Consider the following 23,488-nt stretch of genomic DNA (forward strand, 5'->3'; position numbering starts at 1 on the left):
GACATCCCTCCAGTCATCTATGTGAAACATGATCCGAGTTAACTAGGCTGTGTCTGATCATCACGTGAGACGGACTAGCCAACATCGGTGAACATCTTCATGTTGATCATATCTTCTATACGACTCATGCTCGACCTTTTGGTCTTCCGTGTTCCGAGGCCATGTCTGTACATGCTAGGCTCGTCAAGTCAACAACCTAAGTGTATTGCGTGTGTAAATCTGGCTTACACCCGTTGTATTCTAACATTAGAATCTATCACACCCGATCATCACGTGGTGCTTCGAAACAATGAACCTTCGCAACGGTGCACAGTTAGGGGGAACACTTTCTTGAAATTATTATGAGGGATCATCTTATTTAAGCTACCATCGTTCTAAGCAAATAAGATGCAAAACATGATAAACATCACATGCAATCAAATAGTGACATGATATGGCCAATATCATTTGCTCCTTTTGATCTCCATCTTCGGGGCTCCATGATCATCGTTGTCACCGGCATGACACCATGATCTCCATCATCGTGTCTTCTTGAAGTTGTCTCGTCATCTATTACTTCTACTACTATGGCTAATGCTTTAGCAATAAAGTAAAGTAATTACATGACGTTTATGTTGACACGCAGGTCATAAATAAATGAAGACAACTCCTATGGCTCCTCCCGGTTGTCATACTCATCGACATGCAAGTCGTGATTCCTATTACAAGAACATGATCAATCTCATACATCACATAGATCATTCATCACATCCTTTTGGCCATATCACATCACAGGGCACATGCTGCAAAAACAAGTTAGACGTCCTCCAATTGTTGTTGCAAGTTTTTACGTGGCTGCTATAGGATTCTAGCAAGAACGTTTCTTACCTACGCCAAAACCATAACGTGATATGCCAATTTCTATTTACCCTTCATAAGGACCCTTTTCATCGGATCCGATCCGACTAAAGTGGAGAGACAGACACCCGCCAGCCACCTTATGCAACTAGTGCATGTCAATCGGTGGAACCAGTCTCACATAAACGTACGTGTAAGGTCGGTCTGGGCCGCTTCATCCCACGATGCCGCCGAATCAAGATAATACTAGTAACGGCAAGCAAATTGACAATATAGATGCCCACAACTGCTTTGTGTTCTACTCGTGCATAGGAACTACGCATAGACCTAGCTCATGATGCCACTGTTGGGTAAATAGCAGAATTTTAAAATTTTCTACGCATCACCAAGATCAACCTATGGAGTCATCTAGCAACGAGGGAGAGAGGAGTGCATCTACATACCCTTGTAGATCGCGCGCGGAAGCGTTCAAGAGAACGGGGTTGATGGAGTCATACTCGACGTGATCCAAATCACCGATAACCTAGTGCCGAACGGACGGCACCTCCGCGTTCAACACACGTACGGTTGGGAAGACGTCTCCTCCAACTTGATACAACAAGGGGTAAGGAGAGGTTGATGAAGATCCAGCAGCACGACGGTGTGGTGGTGGATGCAGCAGGATCCCGGCAGGGCTTCGCCAAGCGCAAGCGGGGAGGAGAGGTGTTACGGAGGGAGAGGGAGGCGCCAAGAGAAAGGGTGCGGCTGCCCTCCCTCCCCCCTCTTTATATAGGGGCCTTGGGGGGGGCGCCGGCCCTAGGAGATGGATCTCCAAGGGGGGCGGCGGCCAAGGGGTGGCTTCCCCCCCAAGCCAAGTGGGGGGAGCCCCCACCCCTAGGGTTTCCCAACCCTAGGCGTAGGGGAGGCCCAAGGGGGGGCGCACCAGCCCACTAGGGGCTGGTTCCCCTCCCAATTCATCCCATGGGGCCCTCCAGGATAGGTGGCCCCACCCGATGGACCCCCGGGACCCTTCCGGTGGTCCCGGCACAATACCGGCGACCCCCGAAACCTTCTCGATGGCCGAAACTGGACTTCCTATATATAAATCTTTACCTCCGGACCATTCCGGAACTCCTCGTGACGTCCGGGATCTCATCCGGGACTCCGAACAACTTTCGGGTTACTGCATACTAATATCTCTACAACCCTAGCATCACCGAACCTTAAGTGTGTAGACCCTACGGGTTCGGGAGACATGCAGACATGACCGAGACGCCTCTCCGGTCAATAACCAATAGCTGGATCTAGATACCCATGTTGGCTCCCACATGCTCCACGATGATCTCATCGGATGAACCACGATGTCGAGGATTGAATCAATCCGTATACAATTCCCTTTGTCAATCGGTACGTTACTTGCCCGAGATTCGATCGTCGGTATCCCAATACCATTTCAATCTCGTTACCGGAAAGTCACTTTACTCGTGCCGTAATGCATGATCCCGTGATCAACCACTTGGTCACATTGAGCTCATTATGATGATGCATTACCGAGTGGGCCCAGAGATACCTCTCCGTCACACGGAGTGACAAATCCCAGTCTCGATTCGTGCCAACCCAACAAACACTTTCGGATATACCTGTAGTGTACCTTTATAGTCACCTAGTTACGTTGTGACGTTTGGCACACCCAAGGCACTCCTACGGTATCCGGGAGTTGCACAATCTCATGGTCTAAGGAAATGATACTTGACATTCGGAAAAGCTACAGCAAACGAACTACACGATCTTTGAGTTATGCTTAGGATTGGGTCTTGTCCATCACATCATTCTCCTAATGATGTGATCCCGTTATCAATGACATCCAATGTCCATAGTCAGGAAACCATGACTATCTTTTGATCAACGAGCTAGTCAACTAGAGGCTCACTAGGGACATGTTGTGGTCTATGTATTCACACATGTATTACGATTTCCGGATAACACAATTATAGCATGAACAATAGACAATTATCATGAAAAAAGAAATATAATAATAACCATTTTATTATTGCCTCTAGGGCATATTTCCAACATATCTCCGTAAAAATGGTTTATGGAAAAGCATGTCACTTACCTCTTGAGCTAGAGCATAAGGCATATTGGGCTATTAAAGAGCTCGATTATGATTTCAAACTTGCCGATGAATGGAGAACCCAAGCCTATGAGAACGCCAAGTTGTTTAAAGATAAAGTTAAAAGATGGCATGACAAAAGGATACAAAAGCGCGAGTTTAATGTAGGTGATCATGTTTTGCTATACAACTCTCATTTAAGATTTTTTACAGGAAAGCTTCTCTCTAAATGGGAAGGTCCATGCATTATCGAGGAGGTCTTTTGTTCCGGTGCCATCAAAATCAACAATGGCGAAGGCACAAATCCAAAGGTGGTAAACGGTCAAAGAATCAAACATTATATCTCATGTACTCCCATAAATGTTGAGACCAATATAATTGATACCGTAACCCCGGAGGAGAACATAAGGGACACTTTCCAGAGCATTTTAGACTCCGAAAAGGAATAGGTATGTGGTACGGTAAGTAAACCAACTTCAAAACGTTTCCAATGATAATTTTTCTATATTTTGGAATATTTCAAAAATCAGGAAATTTAAAAGTAGTCCGAAAGAGACACGAGGTGTCCATGAGGGTGTAGGGCGCGCACTACCCACTAGGCGCGCCCCCCGTCCTTGTGGCCACCTCGTGTGCCCTCCGGACTCTGTTTTCTTGCTCGATACTTCTTATGGTCGGTAAAAATTCATTATATAATCTCCCAAAGGTTTTGACCACCGTACCATGACAAAATCCTCTATTTTCATTTTGAGTTGTTCCTGCAGAAGATTTGGAGCAAGATGTCTTCGCTAGAGTCGGTTGGGGAGAGTCAGGTATCTCACCCGGCACCAGGCCCAAGAGCATATAGCGATGCTAACCACTTTGGGCAAGCAACAGAGGAAGAGATGTAGACTGACTTGAAAAGAGTGGATGCAATGGAGGAGGATCAAGAAGTTACCTCTCGTCTTCAAGCTGGATTCATGATGGAGGAACTTCATAGCGCAACAATTCCAAATACGGTCATCCCTCCTAATGCTAGATTTCTCTCTTATGAAAATATGAAAAAGAGTGTTAGTTTTTCTACCGCGGCTATGAAACATCCTTGGGTGATTGGAGCTCTAGCCATCACGGGTGAACTTCGCAAGGAAATAATGGATCTTAATTAGTATCTTAAGGGGCATCACGCCAAGAATATCACATCATAACCTCCGAAGAAAGAGATCTAAATACATGTACTACAAAAAAAGACACTTCCGTGATGATATGTGTTTGTCATAGTAGGTCATGTTTTTTTGTCATGCATGTACATCCATGACGATTTTATGACAGAATCAAGATAGTCATACCTGTGCTGTCGTAGAAGTGTTCCATGAAATTACCAAAATTATCATCACGGAAGTGTCCACTTCCATGACGACAAATCGCGTGTCGTAGAAGTTCTTTCGTCAAGGGTGACCGACATGTGGCATCCACCGTTACGGGTCGCCGTTAAGCTATCGGGTTCAGCTTTGGATCTGATAACCCGTTAACAGCCCGGACAAATGAGGATTTTCCACGTGTAAAATTGTCATTGGCTGGAGGAAACACGTGTTGGCTAACCGTTGGGACAGATGTCATCCATTCATAGGATAGGAGGCGACTATGATACGTCGACACATGGCACGGCCCAACAGAGGCCCATTCCGGTGAAAAGGCCGGCCCATCTGACTTGGTCAAAAGGTAATGGGCCGACCCAAGGAAAGCCTGTTAACGGCCTGTTAGTATATAGCCCATTTACGACCCGCTAACTCAAGGCCCGTTACAGCCTATCAGAATTAAGCCCAGTAGCTTCATCTGGGCCGTCCAATATGATTCCAGCCCGTTGTAACTTCCGAACCATGTATGGCCCATGGTGTATTTCGGCCCATACGAGGCCATTTGTAACTCTTGGCCCATTAATGGCCCGTGGTGAATCTGGCCTGCAATGAACAGTGTAGCGCTTTATACCCATTAACGACCCATTATTCCATTGGGCCGTTTCCAACCCGTGTTATCTTTCGGCCTTCTCAGGGCCCATTTATTCTTGGGCTTATTTCCAGCATTCGGTTACTTATGGCCCATTACTGGCCTTTTCTGCTTGTGGGCCAAATTCATCCCATGGTTACAATCGGCCCGTTTGCGGCCCGTTAATCCATTGGGCCATTTTTGTAGCGTCATCAAATACGGCCAATTAACGACGGCCCGTTATGGTCAGCCCATGAATGGACGATTCCAAATCTAGCCCGTTTATGGCCCATAATGCGGTCTGTTATTGCCCATGTTTGGCCGATCGATCATATGGCCCGTAGAAGGCCCATTGTTTCTGCGGCCCTTAGAAGGCCCATTCTTTCTACGGCCCGTAGGAGGCCCATGGTAACTACAGTAAATATGTAGCCCATGGTTATTGTGGCCTAATTTTTAAAAATAGGTTATTGCGGCTGAAGGAGTCTTGGATTACGGGGTCCTCGGGCATCCGGGCTATGCAACATGGGCCGGACTATTGGGCCGTGAAGATACAAGATAGAAGACTTTCCCCCGTGTCCGGATGGGACTCTCCTTTGCGTGGAAGGCAAGCTTGGCGTGCAGATATGAATATTCCTTTCTTAGTAAACTGACTCTGTACAACCCTAGCCCCCTCCGGTGTCTATATAAACCGGAGGGTTCAGTCCATAGAGGCAATCATAATCACATAGGCTAGACATCTAGGGTTTAGCCATCATGATCTCGTGGTAGATCAAGTCTTGTAACCCCTATACTCTTTAAAGTCAATCGAGCAGGACATAGGGTATTACCTCCATCAAGAGGGCCCAAACTTGGGTAAACATCGTGTCCCCTGTTTCCTGTTACCATCGATCCTTAGACGCACAGTTCGGGGCCCCTACCCGAGATCTGCTGGTTTTGACACCGATGTTGGTGCTTTCATTGAGAGTTCCTCTGTAGCGTCAACTGAAGGACCGATGGATCGCCTTATCATCAATGACAGTATCACTTTCGAAGGAGCCCTAATTCCAGGGCAAACCCTCTGGCTCGGTGACTTCATTGTGGGTGCCCGTCCGGCCATTAAGCTAAAGGCAACCCCCCAAGTCGCAGAAAATCCCCGTCGTATCAGCCCCGAATATTCTAACAAGATGGACCCGACAGATCTATCATCTTTGAACGAACTGCTAGATCACATCACCGCCGTGGGAGTCTCAACTGACTATGATTGGATCGGGCTTAAACCCGATCAAAGAGAAATTAAATCTCCGTCGGTCACCCATGAGGTAGCGGTTGTGGAGGAACAGACTGACAATAACTCCTCTCCTATGTTGAGAACCAACTATGTTCGGATTTCCGAACCCGGAGAACTGGATACCCATCCCCGAGAGGCCACTCCCTGTCCTCCGAGCACAAAATCGGGCATTAAGCCTGAGAATTTCCCAAACACTTCGGATCCTGGGCAGGTAACCTCGGAAATTCTTCAAGCTCCGGACTCCATGGTGGTTTAAGGTGCGAATTTGAGCCCGCCCACCCACCACAAGCAATATTCTCCAAGCAACTCCGGCTCTCCGGACATATACGACCAAATGTATGTGCGACAGCAGCCTCGAGAGATAGTCCATCACTTTTGGGCTAGATTCCTCCTTATTAAAAACAAGATAAAGGACTGCCGCGACGACGATGCAATTTCAGTATTTTGCAACAACTGTATGGACGAGGGAATCCTTAATGCCCTCAATCGCCATCGTGTACTGCACTTCGCAGATTTGGCACGCATAGTACAAAAGTACTGCGCAATGGAAAGCGCCTGGAAAACTCAGATAGCCTACTGGGAACCTTAGGCCTTTAAGCCATCTCCCGGACGGGAAAAAAGGGTGCACCCTCATGGGGCACCTAATCATCATCCCCTGGACAAGAAATTAAAGCCCTTTACGGGACACAAAACTGTCTTCAAAGAATGGCTCGACAGGCCCTATCAAATACATACGACGCTGAATACCGAACCCACGCACTGCCTACGGGCATGTTGGATACTGCAGCAGGTGGCCAAGAGCGGTAAGGGTATCCTCACCAATACTACACCAGAAAAGTACTCTTTGGAACACGATCCTGAAGTACTCATAGTCTTCGAGACCTTCTCATCAAATAATCAGCGCAAACGGGCGCTTCGGGACCTCCCAAAGTCTGCCATGTAACAGCAATAAACCCTTGGAATGATACGGCAATTACTTTCAATGTCGATGACGAACAAAGATCCCGCTCAGTTCGGGCACTAGCCGCTCTGGTCCTCAACCCAATTGTGGACGGTTTTCGGCTCACTAAAGTGTTAATGGACGGTGGCAGCAGATTGAACCTCATCTACGAGGACACGCTCAATAAAATGCAAATGGACAGGAGTCGCATTGAGCAGAGCAATACATACTTTAGGGGAATCATTCCTAGCAGGGAAGCGAGATGCTCAGGGAAAATTAAGCTGGATGTGGTATTCGGCACACCAGAAAACTATAGGTCCGAAGAGATAATCTTCAAGGTCGCTCCTTTTAACGGCAGATATCATGCCCTGTTAGGGCGATATGCATTCACACGCTTTCAAGCTATACCTCATTACGGGTATATGAAGCTCAAAATGCCCGGGCCTAATGGTGTTATCACTATCTCCAGTGATCCGGACATAGCACTCCATGCCAAAAATAAAACTGCATCCCTGGCCCTTGAGGCATTGTCCGAAGCCCTAGCGGCCGAGGAACTCATCGCACTGCGTTCCACAGTGGATAGGGACGACGTAATTCTTGACAAAAGGCCCAAATCCACCTCTTTCAAGCCAGCTGACGAGATAGTCAAATTTCAAGTCCACCCGACGAATCCCAAGAAAACAACTTCCATTGGGGCATAGCTGGACCCGACGGTCGATGTCGCATTATGCGCGTTCTTGCATGAGAATTGGGACATCTTCACCTGGCACACCTCAGATATGCCAGGAATCCCACGCGCCTTGGACGAACATAGTCACAATATACTAAAGGGATACAAGCCGGTCAAGCAAACGCTCCGGTGATTTTTCGAACCCAAACGACAGACTATGGGGGAGGAGCTAGCCAAACTACTCGAAGCCGGGTTTATCGAAGAGATCAGACATCCGGACTGGCTAGCAAACCTGGTCATGGTACCAAAGCAGGATAAATCGTGGCGCTTGTGTGTCGATTTCAAAGACCTTAACAAGGCTTTCCCTAAGGACCCCTTCCCGCTACCTCGCATCAAACAGATTATCGATGCAACTGTGGGACACGATTCACTGTGTTTCCTTGACGCATACTCCGGATACCATCAAATTAAGATGAAGGAATCCGACCAAGCCACAACGGCATTCATCACCCCGTATGGGCCTTTCTACTTCAACACTATGCCTTTCGGGCTCAAAAACGCCGGCGCCACTTACCAACGCATGATTCAAACGTGCCTGAAAAAACAAATCGGCAGGACTGTCGAGGCATATGTAGATGACATAGTCATCAAAACCAAGCATGTTGAATCATCGATGGACGACTTACGCCTCACATTCGACAACCTTCAAACATATGACATAAGGCTCAATCCAGAAAAGTGCGTTTTTGGCGTTCCCGCCGGCAAATTACTCGGGTTTATTGTCTCCAATAGGGGAATCGAAGCAAACCCAGCCAAAATTCGAGCCTTGTCACAATTGGCAACACTAACCGACCTCAAACAGGTCCAAAAACTAGTCGGGTGCGTGGCAGCCTTGAGCCGCTTTATCTCCAGATTAGGAGAAAAGGTGTTGCCACTATATCGCCTACTCCGATGCACCGACCACTTTGTGTGGACAGATGCTGCAACAGCCGGGCTGGAGGAAATAAAAACTTTGCTAGCAAGCAACCCCATCTTGGCCGCACCAAACATCGGTGAACCAATGTTGCTTTACATATCAGCAACTCACCAGGTGGTGAGTGTGGCGCTCGTTGTCGAACAAGAAGAGGAAGGACATAAATTCCCACTCCAGAAACTAGTATATTACGTATCGACGGTCCTCACACCATGCAAATCCCAATACCCGCATTATCAAAAGATATCATATGCGGTCTTTATGGCATCCCGCAAGCTACGTCACTACTTTCAAGAATGCTCAATCACGCTGGCTTCCAAAGTACCACTCAATAATATTATAAACAACCGGAACGCCACCGACAGGATTGCCAAATGGGCCATTGAGCTCCTACCATTTGAAATAACATACAAACCACACCGAGCCATTAAATCTCAGGTGTTGGCTGACTTCGTCGACGAATGGACTGAGGTCGAACTCCCTAAAGAGTACGACATGTATTCCAACTGGGTGATGCACTTTGACGGCTCTATAATGTTAGCCGGACTGGGGGCTGGTGTCATCTGGACATCCCCCACAAGAGACACAGTTTGTTACATGCTCCAAATACTATATATAGACTCTAACAATGCAGCCGAATACGAGGCCCTATTGCATGGTCTCCGGATGGTTGTCTCCATGGGCATACAACGTCTTAAGGTGCATGGGGATTCTAGCCTCGCAATATCCCAAATAAATGGAGACTTTGGTGCAAAAGATCCAAAGATGGCAGCCTACCGCAATGCCGTACTCCAAATATCAGCTCAGTTCCAAAGTCTCGAGTTTCGTCATGTGGCTCGGGAGACTAAGTCGCGGACATCCTTGCTCACATGGGCTCTAAACGCGACCCCGTCCCACCTAACACCTTTGTGGAAAGGCTCTTCAAGCCATCCATGGTGTGGCAGGACAAGAACAGGAGCGCCGACCCGGAGCCGATCATACCCCCCGATTCTGAACAGAGTCCCGATATCATCGAGTGCTTAGGCACCGAACTGACAACATCGTCCCACGAAATTATGGCTATAATTACCCAATGGACCAAGCCTTTCCTTGCCTACCTCACTAGGAATGAACTGCCTAAGGATCAGACTGAGGCCCGTCACATTGTTCGATGTTCGAAAGCCTACGAAGTTCATAAAGGAGAACTATACAAGAAAAGTACTATCGGGGTCCTTCAACGATGTATCTCCGAAGACGAGGGGCGACAGCTCTTGGCTGAAATACACACTGGTCTTGGCGGCCATCATGCCACAGCCTAGGCCCTTGTAAGTAAAGCCTTCCGCACGGGTTTCTTTTGTCCCACAGCCCAGGCAGATGCACAAGAGCTTATGCAGCGCTACGTTGGATGCCAGCTTTTCGCTAACCAAAGCCACATGCCGCCTATTTCCCTCCGAACAATCCCCATTACTTGTCCCTTTGCGGTCTGGGGGCTCGATATGGTCGGACCTCTTAAAGGGGGAATATATAAGAAGAAATACTTGTTGGTAATGGTCGACAAGTTCACTAAGTGGGTAGAAGCCAAACCAGTTAAAATGGCTGAAGTCGGACCGATGATAGACTTCATATCCGGCCTCGTACACCGTTACGATGCCTTGTACAGTATTATTACTGACAACGGCTCTAACTTTACAACCGACGAGGTGAAAACTTGGTGTGCCAACTTGGTCATCAAGCTTGATTATGCCTCCGTATACCACCCTCAGACAAACAATCAGGTCGAACGGGCTAACTGCATGATAATGAGCGGCATCAAACCCAGACTAGTGCGATCTCTGCAAGAATCAGACAAACACTGGGTCGAAGAACTCGATTCCGCACTCTGGGGGCTGTGGACCATGCCCAATCACACGACCAAATATACACCATTTTTCATGGTGTACGATGCAGAGGCAGTCTTTCCTTGTGACATTATTCATGACTCACCTTGAGTGCGTATGTATGACGAGAGAGAAGCCGAGATCGATCGGCAGGACGACCTGGACGGCCTGGAGGAGGAGCGCGATGTCGCGAAGGCCCGTTCCGCATTCTATCAACAGCAGGCTCGGTGATACCAAAGAAGAAAAGTACGGGCAAAGACCTACAATGTCGGTGAACTAGTTTTACGCCTACCAGAAAAGAAAAAGGACAAGCTCAAGCCCAAATGGGAGGGTCCCTTCATTATAGATGAAGTTCTCACTGGGGAAACCTATCGTCTTCGCAATGCTTTGGACAATCGCTTGGAGCCAAACCCATGGAACGCCGCAAGGCTCCGAAGATTCTACGCCTAAGTCCGCACATATACTTTTTTCTCGTTTTGTCTTTTCTCATTTTTACAGTTTTCCCTTTTTTGCCTCATTTCTATACGACTTCTAGTTCGTGTTCGGATAAACCATACACCTGAAGGGTAGACATCCTCGAATGTACTTACCCCACAATACTTGGGGGCTTATTTTCACAAGAAGCTTATTCTTTTTATTATTTTTCGAGCATCAAGCTCACCATATATATGTGTCATCTATCCATATATGTCTTTTCTTCACCATTATATGCACCTTTATGACTTAAGTTTTTGCCAAGCTGGGTTGCCTGGCTCCTGTGCTTATGCCCTATGTTCCCCTTTGTTCAGCTAGGGCACAAAGGGAGCACCTTTGCGATTGTTACAGCCGGGTCATCCGGACATGTACCTCAGACGGGTGAAGCCAAAAGCTAGCGTTCTTAAGGGAATGATTATTCGGTGAGTAAAAGGCGAACTGCCCTCGTGGCACTTAAAAAACCCCAAAGTATAAACACGTACTGCGATTTTTCAGCATCACAGCTTTGGTATGCACAAAGAACTGCATACTAGCCCAGGGAAAGGAACCCTTAACGGAACTATTCTCTATGGAAGATGTTTCTTATAATCAAATGTAATATAACATAACTCCTCGAATACAACTTGTCTGTTCAAGCAATGATGACCGGACTGCCTGGTTTCCGAACATACTTTGGTGTTTACCTATGGTATAGTATTAGGAAACACTCCTAACCTCGAGTTTTCGGAGGTCGAAGTAGAATATCTGCCATGACAATCGTTTTACAATTTCAGCTGGAGACAAGTTTGTTGACAAAAGTACATTGCTACTTAGACTCAAAAACTTCTTCTTCCTCTAGACCCTCTAATAGGTTGTCTAGTTTACAATCTTGTTGGGAGAACTTGGCAGCCACCATCACTTGGTCATACACCAAGCTGACCAGAATTTCCTGTCCGTCGGATCCTCGAGGTTCGATCTGGGCCATATGATTGGGATCAAGTCTGGTGTACCGTGTTTTTACCATGGCCCAGGCTTCCCGAGCACCTTCTCGGCATGCCGATATCTTCCATAGCCCAAAACGGCGCCGAGCTCCCTTGAATAAATTCACAAGGTCCTCCATACTTCCTGGAGGAGAATCGGCTGGCAATAAAGCCTTAGCAATGCTTCTCATCGCCTTCCGTGCTCGCTCATGCACCTTGGACAGCTCTTGTAGCAGGTTGCCTTGAAATCCGGACACCTCTTCTTCGGGCCGCCCAGTCAACACACCTGCAGGCATAAAACTTGTTAGGATTCACATCAGCGAACTATACGACAATAAGTTAAAAGGCATATTGAATATGCCGCCTCTCAGCCTTTTGTTCTTATTCAAGGCGTCTGCTAATTAGGCTCGCACATATTTCAGCTCTTCACCTAGCTGGGCATTGACATCCTGCAGCTTGTTATTCTCATCCCTGGTCCGTGTCAGTACACGTTGACTAGCAGCCTCTTGCCTTTTGGCATGTTCTTTACCCGCCTGTGGGGCCTTCAGTTTCTCTTCCAACTGTGACGCTGATCTTGCCATTGTAAAACGAAACTATGCTCATTTGCATACACATGACTGGCACATGATTATTTTTCTGGACAGAAGGGAACATTACCAATTGGTGCCTCCTTGGACTTATCAGTTCAGCAGTAGGAGCAGTCAGTTGCGTTCGACACTGCTCCAGCTCCCGAGATAGCAAGTTCTTCGTCTCCGTGAGTACCTGATTACACATAGATCCTTAAAATCACTCGCTTCAACTATTTTCATGGCTCGGGGGCTACTGGTATATGGCTATTAAATCTACATGAAATGATCTTACTCGCATATCCTTTGAAAGCTGGCGAGTGGCTCCAGCAAGCCCATCCCGAGTAGCTCGGATGTATGCGTCCGCCGAACTAAAGGCATTAAATGAATCTTCAGTAAAGGTAGGATCACGCATGGCAGCCCTCCGGCGCCGATGGTTCATGGCACTCTCCACCTCGGAGTTGGTGACAGATACATTGTTCGAATCGTCAGAGAGAGGATAGTCCGGCATGGCACCCGTATCGACTCCCGCCCTAGAGGCAGGGTCTGGGGTCGGTTTGATAGACATGTGTCCGGCGAGTACCTTTATCTTGTAGATTAACTTCTTAACTTCCGCACTGTCCTCCTCCTTGAGGCTCCGGGGGCACTAGCTGTGCCGTTTCTTTAACGGGCTATTGGAAAATTCAGGTAGGCCACGTCACATTGGGTCCGAAAGAACGATGTCTTCAATATAGAACCACTCCGAAGGGAACTCCTCGGATGCCTTCTTCTGAGTGTCGGGCAAGTATCCTATTCCAGCTATGCGCCATACTTCGGCGCCGCCCACCTCGAATATGGATCCCTTTTGGGAGCGAGGTACAAGGAAAAAAAGCTTCCTCCATAGCTTGAAATGGGCCTCGCAACCTAGGAACAGCTCGTAGAGAGCGACAAAACCCACGATGTGCAGAATGGAGCCCGGCGTGAGATTGTGCAGTTGAAGGCCATAGTACTCCGGGAGACCTCGGAGGAAAGGATGGATTAGCAATCCAACGCCTCTTAGGAGAGAGGAAACAAAACATACTCGCTCCCCTTCTGAAGGGTTTGAGAAATTCTCCACCAGGGCTTCGCCAGTAAAGGAGGTTAATCACGCCCGGATGGGACTAGATCCGCTGGGGGGGAGATATCCCTGCATCTGGAGATTGGTCAGCTGGGTGTGGGATACAGAACAACTCACCCAATCGCCTTTTGTGGACCATGGGGGCGGGACAAAGAACTGGGAGCGCTGGCCATGTTTGCGTGGTTTCTTGTGACAAGCTCTAAGGATTTTCCGCCTAGTGTGGAATGGCATCTAAGATTCAATCTCCTTAAATAGACGCCTTCCTTACACTGCATGGGTGTTATGTGTAAAAATTCTTGGACCCTTCGCATTCGTCTGACACGTGGGAGCTGGAGCGGCGATAGCGCATAAGCCGAAGGATATACCATTTAATGTAAATTCGAAGACCGAAGACCGAAGATGTAGATCCAAATACAGTCCTTTGGTTCAGATGCTTGGAGATCTGCGGAGGAGGAAACTGCCTTGCAATGCCGAAGACAATTTGCGCGTCGGACACATCATCATTGAAGACTGGTTCAGGGGCTACTGAGGGTGTCGGGGGTTGGGTGCGACATATGCCAAAGGATGGCTTATCATGGTGGGGGCGAGTAGAACGTCGCCGGTGCCTGCAAACGGGATAAGGCGAAGACATGCACGCCGGCGGATCTTACCCAGCTTCAGGGCTCTCCGGGGAGATAATACCCCTACTGCTGCTCTACGGGGTCTCTGCATGATCACTATGGCAAAGTGTTTACACGGTTGCTCCTTGAGCTGTTTCCTGGAGGTAGGAGAAGGTAAGGCTAGCTCTCTCCTTCCTATATGATCTGGTCTAGTGCTAATGGATTCCAACCTTTTGCATGGATGCCCTGGGGGGTTTATATAGGGATACCCCCAAGGGTAAAATGGTAATCCAGCTGGGCGCGGGCCCAGCCACCCCGCCGACTGGCTTGGTGTGGAGCCGACAGGCCGCGTCCGCCACGGGCGGGTCTTTGCCAGCTGCAGATTACTGTAGTCGTGCCTCTAATGACGCAGGCTCGGTCATGAGGTCGTGGCGACAGCCCCACCGTCTGGCGGGCGATCACTGTGGCCACTACTTGTCGTGTCTGATTAATGGCGCGTGGGGCCCGTGGGAGGGGCCGGCCGACTTCTGGAGGCCGACTCCCATCCGGGCCGACTGGTGGTGCTTTCGACGTCTTTCGTACGCCCACCGACTGGTGGGACCCATCATCCCTGGGTCATACCAGCAGGCCGTCGTGGGCACAGGGCTCCGCCCCTGGGGCTGATGTCAGGGCCGGCATGGCAACAGTGTCGCGCCGCGCGGAGATCTCTATGGGTACGACATACTGTAGCCACACCTGCCCTTGGAAAAGGGGTGGGAGCGGACCTTACTGTGGCCATTCCCTGTCCGTCCCTCTTTATGAGGGCATGGGGGTTGCTGGCGTCGCGGGCCGACTCCCTAAGGCCGGCTTCTCTGGAAGTCGCCAGTCAGGAGTCGGCTCGTTCTGAAGTCGTCCCCGGGACTCGGCCGTGAGTGGGTAGGCGGCCGCCTCGCCGCTGACTCTCAGAAGGCGGCTCTTCGTCCTGGGGTCTTGAGGGGCGCAGTCTGCCTCAATGTCTTGAAAGGTTCTGGGCCTGGGTTAGCCTACCCGTGGCCCATTACTCCGACAGTAGTCCCTGAAGCTGGTGAGGCTCCAAGGGCGACATGTCATGGAGCCTCAACAGTTTCTTCTCTCCGGCGGTCGGATCTGGGCTTCGCTAGCCGTCTTCTGTCAAGCCGACTAGTTGGAGTCGGACTTGCTCACGGCCGACTTGCCCCTAAAAAAGTTTGAATGTTGCGGCGGAGTTCAGGCGGCATGCCTGATAAGCTTCCGGGTTGCCGCCCGTGGTTGACCCGTCGTGAGGCGCCATGTGGCGGAGCTAGTCTGGTCGCCCTCGCGTGTGACAGGACAGGCCTACAGGCGGGGCCCGCCACTACCGCGCCTCGGCATGCCAACAGATCCGTTGCGGCCGCGCGGACGGTTGGGGTTCCCCTCGACTTCTCAGCCCACGAGCCTACAAGTAGGCGGGGGAAGGGGGCGGCGAAGCATGCGCGCCCATTCTCCCCACTTCCTTTCGCTCCTTCTTGCTTCCTATTCTTCTTGCCACTGCTGCTCCGAACCACGCTGTGCCCGCAGCGATGAGCTCCTCCTCTGCTGCCGCGCCTCCTGCTGTTCGCTCCGGAGTGTGGGATGGCTCCGAGATTGACGATGATGACATCGAGATCCTCCGCCAGACACGGCGGCTGCCTAGCAGGGACTTAGTGCGGGCCCGCCTCGCGTCGGAGGGAGAGATATCACCGGCGCCGGAGGAGGGCGAGCGGGTCATATTCCGCTCGCACTTCATGCACGGCCTGGGACTGCCGGCGAGCAGCTTCTTCCGCTCCTTCTTGGAGTTCCACGGGCTCCAGCCGCACCACCTTACTCCGAACACGGTGGTGCTAGTGGCTGCCTTCGCCACCCTGTGCGAAGGCTTCCTCGGTGTTCTCCCCACCATCGAGCTCTGGGGGGAGTTCTTTCAATCCAAGCTCGGCACACACGTCGCCGGTGTGCCGGCCCAGTGCGGTGCATTCATCGCGATGCGGAGATCAGTGGCCGACAATCTGTTTCCCACCATCGCACTGATTAAGTCGGTGAAGATGTGGCAGCAGTCATATTTTTATGTGAAGAACGTCGCCCCAGAAGGCGACTGGGTCAACCTGCCGGCTTACGAAGCTGGCGCGCTGACTGGAAGGCTCCCCAGCTGGTCACACCGAGCCAAGACGCTGTCTCCCGCTGGTGCCGCCGCCATCGCGCGACTCCGAGTGCTGACGCAGTCGGAGGGCCTGACCGGGTCCGACTTGCTGGCCGACTTCGTGGCGCGCCGAGTACTCCCACTCCAAGGCTGACCTCACCTGATCTGCCAGATGTGCGGTCACCGGGACCCGAGTCGGATGTGCTCCAAGGACATGCCTCACGCGGAGGTGGCGAACACGGTGAACTACATCGCGAACTGCGGTCTCTCGGTGGACTGGCGGTTCGGCAAGGAGCCGTATTCGCGCGCAAACCCCCTGCCTATTGTAAGTCATCTTCCTTCTTCTTCTGCTTCTTTTGCTGCCAAGTCCGACTTGTCAAGTCTGACCGTTTTTTGTTTTGAATCAGAATCCTCTCGTCCCCCCTTCGGCCGGCACCGCGGGGCTGGCTCGTCAGTTTGTCCCCGATCGGGCGGAGAGCGACATCGACGATCCCGACTTGGGGGCGGGAGCCATGGAAGCCGACGCCGAGGGAGGAGGAGGAGAAGCAGGCGGCTCCAGGCCTTCGGCCACTTTCACCGACTGGCCTGACGACGAGGCCGAGGGAGAAGTCGCCCCGCGTTGCCAGCCAAAAGCCGGCCAGCCAAGCGCGAGTTCCTCTGCCATCTTGGACGCTCAAGGCGGTGCGACGAAACGTCGGGCCGGGCCGAGTACGCTTGGTGGCCGGCCGAAGAAGTACAAGGGAGCGGCCGCCGCGACCAAGCGGGAAGAGGCGGACGCGAAAGCCAACCGCTTCCGCAAGGAAGTGAAGAAGGCACCGCTGGTCTCTGCGTAAGCGCCTCCATCCCTTATCTTTATTTTCTCTTTGTTGATCTTGTCTAAGTTTTTCATATGCTTTTCTTGTCTCAGGGCTCCCCTCACTCTTGAGAGGGTTGCCGCCGCCTCTGTTATGGGTCGGTGGAGACGTCTGCCACCACTCGGCGGATTGACCTTTCCGCTGACCTTCGGGAGGCGACGGAGCGGAACGCGCGAGAGAAGTGCGAGGAGGACAAGGCCGCCCGCCGGGAGAAAGCGGATGCCGAGAAGGCGGAGGCCTCCGCCCTGAAGAAGCTGGAGGCGGCCGAGGCCGCCGCTGCGGCAAAGCAGCCGCCTAAGGAAGTCGCGCCCCGGCGGTCGGCGGTGTTCGTCACCCCTTTGAACTCCGTGTCGCCGCCCCCGGAGTTCACGGGGCAGTCAGGGGAAGCCGGTGGCGAGTTCCCGATCGTGGAGAGAGGCGGCGGCGACGCCCCCGTGCCGGACGTGGTCACGCCGCCACAGCCGCCCCCGCCGCCGTCTAGAAGCGCGCAAGGCAAACAGCCAGCGGATCCACCCTTGCCGCCGACTGAAGATGAGGCCGTGGCGAGGCTACTCCTTCAAGTCGGCTCGCCAACGCGCCACCGTCTTGAGAAGGCAACTTCGGCACCACGCCCCTTGGAGACCGGCACCGCCAGCTCGACGATTCCAGACGTCGAGGCGACGAGTGCCGCACCCATTGGGTGGGTGCGAGGAGGCGGCACGGGCCCGCTGAACCAGGCGCTTCTGGATGTCTAGACGAAGCTGTGAGCCGAGAGCGACGCCATCCAGAATTGCACCAAGGCGCACCTGGCGTCGCGGGCAGCCATCCGGGTATGCTTTCTCCTTTGTTCCTGTTTTCTTGTTTCTCTCTATGGGGGCGCGCCAGCGCACCCACTGGGTGTAGTCCCCGAGTTCTGGGCCGGCTGCTGAGCAGGCGGCCCGGAACTCCAATTGGTAAGTTCCGGGTACTAACCTTTGTTCTGAAATAGTTGTTGCAGGACTATCACAACCTCAATGTCACCGCCTTCAACCGCAACATTGAAGAGCTGGGCAAGCAGACTGCCGACTTGTCGGAGAGCCGGAGTGAGTCCTTTTCTTCTTCTTTGCGGGGGCGCGCTGGCGCACCCGCGGGCTGTAGTCCCCGAGATTCGGGCCGACTGCTGAGAATTCGGGCCGGATCTCCCCGGCGACCTTCTTCGTTGATGACTTAACATCTTCTTTATTCTTTCTCTTCAGAGGCTAACACCGCTCTTCAACAGCAGCTGAGCGAAGCCAGCTCCGCGTTGCGCGCCAAGGGGGAGGAGTGCAGCAAGCTCGCCGCAGAGCGCGATCTGCTGGCCGCACAATTGGCCGAGCAGAAGGAGCTGCTTACGAAGACGGAGAGGAAGGCAGAAGAGGCGGAAGCCGCCCTCCTGGCCGAGTTCGCGAGCGAGTGCTCCTCCTGGACCGACAAGGAGGCAATGCTAGTCTCCGGCTTCCACGAGATCGAGGACCTCGTCGACGGTGAGCTTCTTTGCTTTCCTTCTTCGAGCCACCGACTATATGTCAAGCCGACTCCCGGTTTTTTAACTTGTTCTTCATTCTTTCCATCTTGGCAGACTTCTTCCCCGGCCACTCGCAGGCTGCCATTAAAGCTATCGAGGCCGACCGCGAGGAGCGGAGGGCGGGTGGTGCGGAGATCGCCGCTGATAACCCTCGGACCCTTGACGAGCATATTCTGAGCATTGGGGCTCACCTGCGGCCGGCCCACCAGATGCTGCGCCGGCTTCAACATGTCGGCGCCAAAGCGATCGCCGCCCTGTGGCCAGATGTGCAGGCTCCGTGCACCCCCAGTCGGACTGCCGACTGGCTGGAGGTCGCAGCTGGCCGTCTTGAGGCCTGGAAGGGTTCCTCGGCCCGCGCCGGAGCGCGCCGAGCCTTGGAATTCGTCATGGTGTGGTATCCGGGGCTGGACCTAGACCGGCTGGCCACAGTCCGGTCAGAGGCCCAGCCGGAGCTGGCAGCCGCAGAAGACGCCCTTGTCAAGCGTGCGGCGGCGATCGCCGAGTACACCGACACCAGAATCTTTGTCCCCGAGCGGGCTGAAGATGGCGAGGAGGTGCCGCCGGAGTGGTTTGGGCTGAACCCCGACTACGGCGAGGACTCGGCAGAGGTGATCGGCTCCAGCGTCAAGGATGAAGACGACGCGGAGGACGGAAGTGAGACGGAGGCACCGGAAGACGGAGTGGACGGCCAGCCTCAGCTCGACCGTGCGTCCAGCAACGAGCCATGCCCGCCCGAGCCGACTACTGCCGGAGGTGATCAAGCCGAGACCGCCCAGCCGGCCGCCCCAACATCCAACACCGCCGTCTCCTCCAATCCTCCAAACCCATCTGCCGCCCCTTAGGCTGCCACCTTGTCTTTGTTTTATCTGTTCTAAAAGTTTTCGAAGAACTCGTTAATCTGCACAATTCCACCCGCGGGGTGTATTTATGAAATTCTGCTCGAAGATTCGGCCAAGGGCCTTTGTTATGTAAATATTCATCCGACTTCTATCTTTCTTGCTCATTGTTCTTTTGGCTTTTTCTTTTGCCGTCTTCCCTCAGTTGCCGTCTTTGTCAGTCAGACAGCTGCTCCGCGGACTGCTGCTGGATCAAATTCTTGGTCACTTTGGGAAGGCAAGTACTTAGCCATTTTTAGGATTGTTTAACAAGTCGGATAGAAGGCGGAAAGCCGACTACTCAAGAGTCGGTTTGCGAAAAAAGGCTGGAAGCTGGCCTTAAGCTATGTTTGTGCTTTGAGTCCTTAGCCATTTTTCATGTGCACGCCCATTCTTCCTTACTCCTGCCCACCAAACAGTCGCTCTGTGAGCTACGGCTTCTGGCAAGAGACGGTTTAGACGCCACACACTACTTGTCCGGCTGCAGGAAGCATTTCATAGCGCAGGTTGGCAAGTCCCCGGGCCGACTAGTCGAACCCGGTGCCAAGCGGAATAACAAAGAGTAATATACTCGAAAGCATATTTCTTATCATATAGATAAAAGAGGGCAGTCCCCGAGCTCTTCTCGGGGGGGGGGGGGGCAAAGTCTTGGTACTTTTAATACAAAAGGTAGCGTGATACATACTGCGTTTAACTGTAAAAGTTTCGGAGGAGATTTGCATTCCATGGCCGCTCTGTCTCTTTGCCGGAGTCGTCCCTCTTGCGTGCTCGGGGCTTCTGAGTGTCGATTAGGTAGTACGAGTCGTTGCCCAGCAGTTTGCTGATGATGAAGGGGCCTTCCCAAGGTGCCAACAGCTTGTGCTGGCCGGCTGTTCGCTCGATTAGTCGGAGTACGAGGTCGCCCTCCTGGAAAGATCTCGGCCTGACCTTCCTGTTGTAGTATCTGCGCAGGTTCTGCTAGTAGATGCTAGACCGGCTGAGTGCCAACAGCCAGCCCTCTTCCAGCAGGTCGACGCCGTCTTGTCGTGCTTCTTCTTCTTCTTCCTCGGTGTACATGGTGACTCGCGGGGAATCGAACTCTATGTCCATTGGGATGACGGCTTCAGCACCGTAGACGAGGAAGAAAGGCGTGAAGCCGGTTGACTTGTTTTGGAGTCGTGCGCAGACTCCAGAGGACGGCTGGCAACTCGTCGAGCCAGCAGCTAGCCGAGCGCTCCAGAGGCTTGATCAGTCGGGGCTTGATGCCGGATAGGATGAGGCCATTTGCTCGCTCCACCTGGCCGTTTGACTATGGATGGGCGACGGATGCTAGGTCCAGTCGGATGCCCTGTGTCGCACAGAAACGGGCCAAGGCGCCTTTGGAAAAATTCGTGCCGTTGTCGGTGATGATGTTGTGTGGTATGCCGTACCGAATTGTGATGTCGGAGATGAAAGTCACGGCAGTCGGACCGTTCAATTTCTTGATTGGCTTCGCTTCTATCCACTTGGTGAACTTGTCCACCGCGACAAGTAAGTGAGTTAAGCCACCTCATGCCGTCTTGAATGGCCCCACCATGTCTAGACCCCAAACTGCGAAAGGCCAGGCAATGGGGATGGTCTTGAGTGCAGAAGCTGGCTGATGCAGCTTGGAGCGGAACTTCTGGCACCCTTTGCATTTGTGGACCAATTCCTTGGCCTCTTCTAAGGCCGTTGGCCAACAGAAACCATGTTGGAAAGCTTTTGCGACGAGTGCTCTTGAAGCCGCATGGTGGCCGCACTCGCCTTGATGGATGTCTTTGAGAATTGCTTGGCCTTGCTCGGGCTCTATGCAGCGCTGGTAGACACCAGTGACACTACGCTTGACCAGCTCTCTGTTGACTATGGTGTAGGCTGCCGCTCGGCGTTGTACTTGCCGAGCTCAGGTCTCATCAGTCGGCAGCTCTTTGCTCACCAGAAATTTGAGGATGGGCTGGGCCCATGAGGGTTCTGCTATTTCTTCGACTGCCAGAACTGCGACTTGGACGAGGGCGGCTGGGCTGGGAGGCGGCGGGTTGGAGTCAACAACCGCTTGCTGGATTAATGAAGTCCCCGGGCTGACTGGCGCAGCTCTTGGGCTGAGTTCTGGAGTCTTCGGGCCGGCCGCCGCAGTCCCCGGGCCGGGTTCTGCAGTCCCTGGGCCGGCCTCGACTGTGGAGGCTTTGGAGCCATCTGCCAAAATCCCCGTACCATCTGCCGGGGCTCTGGAGTCGGATTTGACTTCTTCGGGAGGAGCCGGCACAAAAATGGAGTCCGATTCTGGTGAAGGCTTGACAGACGGCTTGAGGAGGCGTTGAAGGGCGACGTCGGATGGTATTTCTTGGCGGGTAGAGCCGATTCATGCCAAGGCGTCTGCTTGGTCGTTGTCGTTTCTTGGCACATGGAGGAACTCGCACCCCTCGAAATACCCACTGAGTTGCTGCACGAGGAAACGGTAACTCGCCATGTTTGCATCTTTGGTGTCCCAGTCGCCAGACGAGTGCTGGATCACTAAGTCCGAGTCGCCATAACACAGGATCCGGCGAATGCCGAGTTCTTTGGCAAGCCGGAGCCCGTGAATGAGCGCCTCGTACTCGGCGACGTTGTTGGAGGCGGCAAAACGGATTTGCAGTGCGTATTTGAGCTTGTCGCCTTTAGGAGAAGTGAGGACAACGCCGGCTCCCAAGCCGGTGCGCATCTTGGAGCCATCGAAATGCATCCGCCAATGGGTGGAGTTGGGCGCTGGAGGTAGGTACTGGGTCTCGGCCCAATCGACAAGAAAGTCGGCCAGTGCTTGTGACCTGATGGCGGTGCGGGGCTGGTAGTGGATGGTGTAGGGAGCCAGCTCTATGGCCCACTTGGCCACTCGGCCAGAAGCATCTCGGCTATCGATGATCTCGGCAAGTGGGGCCATGCAGACCACAGTGATTGGATGCTCTTGAAAGTAAGGCTTCAATTTCTTGGCGGTAAAGTGCACGCCATAGCACATCTTCTGGTAGTGGGGGTAGTTCTGCTTGGAGGCCGACAGTACTTCACTCAGGTAATATACCGGTCTCTGGACAGGTAATGCCTTGCCTTCCTCCTTGCGTTCCACTACAATGACTGTGCTGACTACCCGGCTTGTGGAGGCGATGTACAGGAGCATAGCTTCCTTAGAAGTCGGAGCCGCCAGAACGGGTGGAGTAGTCAGCATCTTCTTTAACTGGAGAAAAGCTTCGTCCGCCTTGTGGTTCCACTCGAAAAAAGTGGTCTTCTTCATGAGCTGGTATAAGGGGAGAGCTTTCTCGCCCAGCCGACTGATGAATCGGCTGATGGACGCCAAGCAGCCGGTGAACTTTTGCACGTCCAGCAGTCGGCTGGGTACCTCCATCCTTTGAATGGCCTTGATCTTTACAGGGTTGCACTCTATGCCGCGTTCAGAGACCAAGAAGCCAAGGAGTTGGCCGGATGGTACTCCGAAGACGAACTTCTCAGGGTTGAGCTTGATCTGGAATCGGCGCAGGTTATCAAAGGTCTCCTTGAGGTTTCCAGCAGTGTTCCACGCTTTTCCGTCTTCACCACCACATCGTCCACGTAGACGTGGACGTTTTTGCCGAGTTGCTTGAGGAGGCACTTCTGCATGCAACGCTGAAAGGTGGCGCTGGCATTCCTCAAGCCGAACATCATGGTGAGGTAGCAGAAGGCTCCAAATGGCGTGATGAAGGCGGTCTTCAGTCTGTCAGCAGGGTTCAGCTTGATCTGGTGATATCCTGAATATGCATCCAAAAAGCTCAATAGCTCGCATTCGGCTGTCGAGTCTATCACCT

Source organism: Triticum dicoccoides, chromosome 5A (genome assembly GCF_002162155.2).
Source record: "Triticum dicoccoides isolate Atlit2015 ecotype Zavitan chromosome 5A, WEW_v2.0, whole genome shotgun sequence".
Taxonomy (NCBI): domain Eukaryota; kingdom Viridiplantae; phylum Streptophyta; class Magnoliopsida; order Poales; family Poaceae; genus Triticum; species Triticum dicoccoides.